This window comes from Medicago sativa, chromosome 8, assembly GCF_051527215.1.
Source record: "Medicago sativa cultivar Bolivia chromosome 8, Bolivia_mono, whole genome shotgun sequence".
In the NCBI taxonomy this organism is placed as follows: domain Eukaryota; kingdom Viridiplantae; phylum Streptophyta; class Magnoliopsida; order Fabales; family Fabaceae; genus Medicago; species Medicago sativa.
Genome location: NC_140756.1, coordinates 85,331,645 through 85,340,615, shown reverse-complemented (window position 1 = coordinate 85,340,615; position 8,971 = coordinate 85,331,645). Strand labels below are relative to the sequence as shown.

Here is an 8,971-nt window from a genome sequence, read left to right as displayed (position 1 = left end):
AGTAGGTGTTAGATATAAATGCAACTGCAAGGCCATATTTCAACTCATACCTCTCTCGACCTTTTGGCTAATGTCACGACCCAAAAACAATCATCGTGACCGGCGCACGAACTAGATCATTCTAGCCCGGCAAGCCTATTAATCAAACTTGACAACTATAATAAATAAATAAAAATTCCAATTTGAATTTCATTTAAAAAATATTCACGGAAATTTCGACAGAGTTTCCCCTGTAATTTCAACATTTCCAAGATGTAAATCCTGTTTTAAAAACCTGTTCTATCAACCAGAACCTCCAAATAACATTTTATTTTTCATACTACTTATACAACTCAAATTAAAACATCCTATACATCCAAATAGTTGCAGATACATCAATTGACACTAGGTTATACATAAATAAAAGAGTCGGCCATCATTCACTTAATAATCACCTTAAGGTTACAATCAACCTTAGTTACAACTCAACTTATAGAATCCAAAAGTTAAGATACTTAATTACAATTACAATTCACATCAATACTAACTATATTCTCCGATCCTATTTCAACCTCAATGATATTGATTCAAAATTCGATTTGAAATCATAAAAAAAAACTTCAAAGGAAAAAATTAACTAAAGGCATCAACACCATAATAATTCCAAAAGTTCTTACTTGATCTAGAACATCATCAGCAACACTAAGACAATCATTCAAGGCAATAAAATAAATCAATCGACTCATAGTATAACATTTCAAAGTCTAAGTCCTAATTTTGATTATCATCCCTTAATCTCTAATCCTTCTCACTATTTAAACATCTTTAGTCACAAATCATATCCACGCTATTTGATCACATCAAATCTTTAGACTTAAACCTTAATAAGAATTTTACATGGTCTTATGCATATAAATTCTATCTTATCGAGGAATTAACATAAATTTAGTACGCTATTCCTCATTTCCAACTATTGGTAAAGTGCCCCTGGAATATTTCTTCGTAGCTAACTCATTCTAAACATAATTTTCATGTTAATATGTGTATGCTATGTTAGTATTCATGTTGGAGGGTCCTTAGAATTTTTCCTTAGTTCCATAATTTTATTTTTTTGTTCTCTTTCAAATATTATTCGAATAATTCTTGACTTAAAATTTCATATCATTAATTATATATTTCATTCGTTACTATGAGCCGTACCTCATAGGCTACATTATCTCTCGTTGTAGCAAACGGATTACTATGACCCGTACGTCATAGGCTACATTATCTCTCGTTGTAGCAAACGGTTTACTATGACCCGTACGTCATAGGCTACATTATCTCTCGTTGTAGCAAACGGATTACTATGACCCGTACGTCATAGGCTACATTATCTCTCGTTGTAGCAAACGGTTTACTATGACCCGTACGTCATAGGCTACATTATCTCTCGTTGTAGCAAACGGATTACTATGACCCGTACGTCATAGGCTACATTATCTCTCGTTGTAGCAAACGGATTTTTCATATTTTCTTTTCTTTTTCTTTCTTTATCTATGAGCATGTTACTCATTTCAATTTTTTTTTCTTCATTTCCATTTCTCTGCGATTTTTTAATAATTCACTGTGAGCATATTACTCACAAGCTAGATTTTAAATTTTCTTTCAAATCATTGCTATGAATATATATATCAATTGCGCTGTTAACTTCCCTCCAACATTTATACTAACCTCCACATACTTATTAAGATAAAAGAGATTTTTAAATACACTAATTTATTCTATTTCAAATGTATTATTCATAAGGCATAATGATCATGCTATAATTTTGCCAACATATTCTAGTAATTCAAAATCACACATAAGCAATCTAATGGTATAATTTAATACCCAAAGGTGGGTTTTCTAACTAAAGGAACTTACACTTTAGTTTCTTTTGAGTCTATATTCATTAACAGTTCAATCCGAGCATCGTACCGAAAATTTGCAGCTTGGATGTTCTAACCACATTAGTGCAGATTTTTGATTCAACAACTGAAACTTGCAACGTAGTTTTCTCCACCATAACATGATTGAATTAAGCCATTCAAAAGCCTATTTCAAGTTAATTTCTGTCTTCTTTCTAATGGTAAGAGTCTCATTCCAAAATGATGTATGAATACAGAGATACGACAGAAACATTACTACAGCAATGGTGCAGATTTTAATTCAGCAACTCAAACTTCTAACTCAGTTTTCTCAGACATAGAGTATCGAAATTAAGTTCTTCCAAAGCCAATTTCGTGTTAAAATTTGTCTATTTTCCAATGGTTCAATTCCCACTCAAAAACGATGCTTGTACATGCATTTACGACAATTTTTCTGACAGCAGGTCTATACGAAATTAAATGGTTAAATTTCCCTTTTCTCAATTTTTAACATAATCCCACTACCATTAACTTTGATTTCCACTTCAGCCCAATAACAACAATATTAAGAACACCTCAACATAGTGATCATTAATTTCCCAAATTCATAGTTAACAATTTCCATTTAAAGCATAACACTAAATTCATCGCCTTAAACAACAATTTCAACTCCGTACAATCAAATTCAAACCTAAAGGAAGAAACTCACCTCAGCTGGTTCTGAATTCTTCTAGCAGTTTATGCATCAATTTGAGCTTCAAACCAATAACCAAACCCTAACTTCAATCATGCTTATGTCTTCCACCTCTTGCTTCAAAACGCCAAACCAACCAAAACAGTTTCATGACATACACATATAAAGCCACTTATTGGGCTAAAATGAAACCTCCCAAACTTCTAATGAAGATGATGGCTCGGCAGAGGAGAGAAAGGGGAGAAAGTGAGGTTCAAAGTTTATCTAGGGTGCCAAACACATCAAGGGTGGTGTTGGTTTGATTACAAGTAGCATTTATTGAGTTTTTAGAAAAATTATGATGAAGATTGGGTGAGGGAAGTGAGGACCGAGGGAGAGAAAGTGAGGAGAGATATTTGTGAGGGAAGTGTGTGGAAAATTCCATAATTTTCCCATAAAAAAAATATTTGACCACCAAAATGTCTAAATTGCCCTTTGGCTTAAAAAATATCTTGGAGATATTACAGCTAAGATCACGTGTAGTATATGTTCTTATCGGTATAGATCTGTGCAAAATGATTTATAAATTGTACACTAAATTTTAAGCAGTTTAATTATCCAAACTTAATTAATAAACCGGTTTGAACTCTTTAACCAAAATCATTACGCGAAACTTCAGCAAACAAACAAATAATTACACCAGAAAAACGAAATTCATAGTAGTCGTGGATGAACATGCAAAATCAAATAAAACATAAATTAAACAGCAAACATAAGTTGAGTGGCTTATATTAGTTATATATAAGATCTAACGGAACAACAACCTCCATTTGGAATCCCATTCACAACGAGTGGCTTGAAATGCATTACCCAAAGAAGAAGTTCCATTGTTTGATTTCAAAGGAACCTTCAAATCACAATGATGGTTTTGTTTCAAATTCCCTGTCTTGATCAAACCCAAGGCAAACCTAACATTAAGCAAAACCTTCAAATTAATTCCATAAACCCCATTGTTCGTCTCCTTATTGAACTCCGAAATCTGACTTGAACTCAAAGGAATCACTTGTTGTCCTTTAAAAACAGGATTCAAAATGCTTGTATTCTTATGAGGTTGAAAGAATTTTCCTAGGGTTTGAGAACCAAACCTAACATCTTTGTAGAACGAAAGTGTTTCTATGTCATTGTAATAGACACCAACTCTTCTATTAGGGTTTCTGATCGTGAGATTGACGAAAAGATCATACTGAAGTGTGTTGTTGTTTGTGAAATTGAATTGAGCAAGTGATGCCTCCGTAACGGTGAACTTGAGAGCGTTAGGACGCACGATAAGCCAGAAGAGGAAACCAACGATTGCCACCAAGATGATGATAGTGGCTATGATTCTGCAAATTAGGCTTAAAATGCAGTTGAACATGCAGCCGCAACAGCTTCTAAAGCAGCCGAAGATGCAACTGCAGAAGCCACAGCCGGCATTGTGGCGTCGCCTTGGTGGTCTCGTTGGTGGGATGGAAGGGCCATAGTGAGCGCCATTAAGTTGATGATCGGCCATCATTTCCTGTGGAGAAGATATAAGCCATTTTTTTTAACAAAAGTTTTTTTTTTTTTTGAAGGATTAAAAACAACTAAATCTTTGTATTAAATGAGCCTTGAATAAGATACGAACCAATGCTAGAGATGTATTCAACTAAGTGATACATGATTTTGATTTTGATTATCTGATATCACCATGTATTATACACTAATGAAACAGATTAACTGATAATGATTTTGATATCACCATGTATTATACACTAATGAAACAGATTAACTGATAATGATTTTGATCGTCTTGCTAAATACAACGTTACTTTATAGGGACACATTTCCATATAGTAACTAAATTAGGTGCCCAAACTATATATCCAAGACAAACTATGACACCAACCTAGATTAATTAATTAATAAAAAAATAAATGGTTAACCAATTAATAAAATCAATAGGTGAATTGGCTTTAACAACAAAACAAAATTAAAGAAAAACTAATCTGGGATATTTGATTTTTTTGGTTACATTAGGGATATTTGATTAAAACAATTAGAATTTTGGTTACATTTGGGATATTTGATTGAAACAACTATAATAGTAATGTTTTGGTTAATATATGATTGAAATACTTATAATAGTGATAAAAGTAATTAAAAAACAATACAGTACTGAATATAAAAAACAAAATATAAAAAAATCGATTAAATTTTATTTTATATCCAAAAAATAAGAAAAAGAAATCAGTTACTTTTGTGTTTATGTGAACATTCTCATTCACAAAAGAAATGCAATCTGAAGTTCGTCTAATAAGTAAATAAAGTGTTCTTCTAAATTATTCATTTTAAAAGAACTCATTAAGCGTTTAAACTCAAATTGATCGATCACTCTCTTTTAAAATAAAAGAGTTAGATAGAAAGCCATAAACAAAAGAAATGATAAGAGCATACACTACCCAAGGAATCAGTAGAAACAAGAAACTTACCTCTGTGGTTGGATCTGGAGTTCAACTTCTACTTCTCTCAATTTTCTTATACGTGTTTTTCCTCTACAATTCCTCGCTGTTTTTTCAGTCTCGAACCAAAGGATATTTATAGACTCAAGGTGCATGGATTTGGAAGACAATATGGAATGAAAAAGGAAGAAAATTGATTATCATTAAAAAAAATTAATTGAGAGGGATTATCATTAAAAATTGATAGGCAAAATTTAATTATATGAAATTGTTTCTTTCCTTTTTTGCTTATTCTTTCTTATGAATATTTTTTGCAATTGTTCCATACTCGTCTGTCCATTTTTTTTTTCTATTGTGCTAACACGTGTAAATTGTGCTAACACGTGTAAATTAAAAGTAATGCTTCTTTGGGCATTTGGCCCTCTTTTGTACCAAAAAAAAAAAAAAACAAAGAATGCTAACACATGTAAATTGTGCTAACACGTGTAAATTAAAAGTAATGCTTCTTTGGGCATTTGGCCCTCTTTTGTACAAAAAAAAAAAACAAAGAAAAGAAAAAAAAAGTAATGCTTCTTTTTTTACAAACGTAATATTTTTTAATTTAGATTTTGATTAAAACCATATGTATACATGTTTGTAAGTTTTAAATAATAATAAACTATGTTTATCTTTTACAAACAATATAACAAATATAATTAAAAAACAATTCAATAACACCAACTATAATCATTCTTAAAAGAAAATTTGTTAAAGGGTATAATTGAAATAATAAAAAATTCAGCCCAAAAAAATTATATATTCCCTTTATATGTTGCTATAGATTTAAAAATAAAATAAGATAAAAATTATATAAAAGAAAAGGGTAACATTCGGGGGTAATTGGGAATAAAATCCATTACCGACATCGGATGGGTAAGGGTCTGTTTGTTATAGATTTAAAAGAAAATGGATTTTTCTTGTATTTCTAAAAATGGTTTTTATATGGAAATTAACTCAAAAATGGTAGAAGCTATTTCAAATTCATTGCAATGCCATTTTATCAACATAAAAAAACTATAGCAGTGACATGTCTCTTAGCTATATGAATGATGTGTTTACAACTTACAAGGATTAACTTTGGCATCCAAAAAGGTCTAGCGACGCAGCTTGTTGTTAATTTGCCTTCTATTCATGTTTAATTAATCCTTGATAAAAAAATATAATTGTTAAAAAAATATTCATTGTTAGAGATTTTACAAAGTAAAAATAAAATATTTCCCTTCAAAAAATCACATATTTTTTCAAAATGACATCTTTCAAAAATAATTTTTATGAAAAGATATCCGAAATAGCTTCTTATTTTAGAGATTTTTTAAAAATTTATTATCTAGAAAAAATTATAACAAAATGATGAAATATTTAGAATGACATTTTACGATAAGCTATTCAAACAAATTTTTCTTTTATTGGAAGCTTTATTTAAAAAATTATTTCTTTGTGATATTTGAGAGTAGTGATATTTGAGATGATCTTTGTGACAACTTCTTTTTTCTTTCTTTTTATTGAACAAAAACAATAGAGAGAGAAGAAAAGAGAGAGTAAAACTATAATCTGACTATAAGAGAAAGAGTCCTCAAAAAGTCACAAAGTGGTTTTAAAAATATTATTTCTCAAAAAAATATATGGTGCGGAAATTACTTTTTTTTTTTTTTGGATAAATGGTGTCGAAATTACTTGTGTAATAAATATTCTTCATTGTAAATCAAGTGCGGTATTTATTTGGTGAAGGTTTTTTATCTCACATAAGTTGGAAGTCTTTATCATCAAATTCAAATGCTCTTTGTATACACGTACCGATAGTTAGCAAACTTTTTTTTCTTGGTCATGATAGTTAGCAAACTTTTATTTATATAATAAAATATATATTTTCCATTAAAAAAAAATATCATTTACATAACATTTTCGTAAAAAGAAAATTGGTGGCTTAACATATTTTTTTTCACATTTATATATAGATACTTTTCATAATATTTGTCGAGAGCGTGTAGTTTACTCGTATAAAGTTATAATTTGAGCGTGTATTATGTGAGAGACAATTTCTGCCTCACAAATCAGTTTTATTGAAACAAGTACAATTCAAAGCCTAAGAATTTCGTTGTGGACTAAAATTCAAATTTCAGATTATTCACACTTAGTTCGTGTCAATAATCAGACAAAAAAAGAAACTTTATAAACCTGCAATCAAGGGCCTCGATTCAAGGCCTAAAAAAAGTAATCAAAATAATACTGTATTCCTCAACAAAAAAAAAATGCTGTATTCGGTCACTATTATAAACAAAAATTCATTTTTTAAATTTATTAAATAATTAATATATGTGATTATACTTGAATCGTTAATTATTCGAATCTAAAAGGAAAATAAAAAATTACTTATAATAGTGACATGTGGATCTACACCAAGAAAAATGGAAATTCATTATAATCAATGACCTTAATTAAAATGATTAAAGTAATCAATAAAACTGATGCATTAACCCTCAAAGAAAGTTGTATACATTTATAATTATAATAACGATAATAATTTCCTTACTTACGAAAAGAAAAAAAATCATATCCAAATAATCCCATTTCTTTTTGAGCAAAAATAATCCCATTTGTAAATATAAAATAAAATGCTATTTTTTGTCAAAAAAAATGCTATTTAGAATGCTATCACATAAAATGCTATCATGGGAAATGCAATTGCTTGATCATGCTCATACATGATTATCCCGTGAGATTAGCTCAGTTGGTAGAGATGATGTATATTATATGCAAAGTCTGAGGTTCGAATCTCGGACACCACAAAAAAAAATACACTCATATATGACTTTTTTTTACTTGATCATATTTATATCTTCTATATAATATATATGACTTTTTTTTACTTGATCATATTTATATCTTCTATATAATATAAGAAAGGAAAATACTCTAGAAAACGAGGTACACTTGCTTGGGCACAAGCTCAAATGAATATATTTGAGCACACACGCAAAACTATAAAAAAAAAAGAATAAAATTGAATAATGTCAATTAAATACTTTTCCTTAAAAAAAATTATTTCATGTGAGAGTGTGTCTAACAAAGTTGATTTGTGATTGTGTCCATAAAAGATTTTCTCCTACAAAAATCAATTTTCCTCTTATTTGTTTTTTGCCACATCATCACTTTTGGGATAAATTGTGTCCAAAATTTACTTTTTGATCAAATTAAAGATTTGTGAATGATAAATATAAATAAAAAACACGAGAGCAATATTTGGGAGTGATAGATATTCATTAATAATGAATATAAAAACAACACGGAACCAATATTTGTGAGTGATAAGCTAAGATTAACATCAATTACAGGAAGAGAAAATGCCCGAAAGTCCTACTCTATGAAGCACATACTTCGACACGGACACGTCGATGCTGCTATTGTAAAAAAAAAAAAAAAACAGGACACCACTACCTATATATTAATTTATTTATAAAAGATCTAAATTGAGAATCAAAATACAGACATATACATCTAACTTGAACAATTTATTTCATTAAAGAAAGTTATATATGAAGAGAAAATAGTATTTGGACTTTATTTATCCATCTACAATCGAAAAATTCAAAAATGTTGTAATTAACGTTAATGTCTATAACCCTTCATTGATCAACATTTTTCACACATCTTTAACTCTTGAATCTACTGTGTGGAAGCGCAAAGAAAAAATTCAGACATTTGTTTGAGTTGTCTGACACGCCATATTGGTGTCTAACACCGGTCCAATAAGTGTCGAAGTAAAGAAGAAAACAACTTGTCTGACACATGTCGTACAAGTGTCATAATAGTGTCGGACACTGACGTGTATCAGACACAGCGACACGCCTAATCCGAGAGGTGTCCGTGTTTCATAGGTCCTCTTGTTTTATCAAAGAAAATCAACTTGACAAGCT

General features: G+C 29.9%; 1 long non-coding RNA gene and 1 pseudogene across 1 annotated transcript; both read right to left on the bottom strand.

Moving 5' to 3' along the window:
- Positions 1 to 282: 282 nt before the first annotated feature.
- Positions 283 to 3,064, bottom strand: LOC146902554 (uncharacterized). The gene is made up of 2 exons (XR_015022881.1): positions 2,578 to 3,064; positions 283 to 1,995 (listed from the first exon to the last, which is right to left on the bottom strand). It is a non-coding gene; the product is annotated as an uncharacterized LOC146902554 (long non-coding RNA).
- Positions 3,065 to 3,349: 285 nt separating this feature from the next.
- LOC146902553 (NDR1/HIN1-like protein 3 pseudogene) lies at positions 3,350 to 4,090 on the bottom strand (annotated as a pseudogene).
- Between the last annotated feature and the right edge of the window lie 4,881 nt (positions 4,091 to 8,971).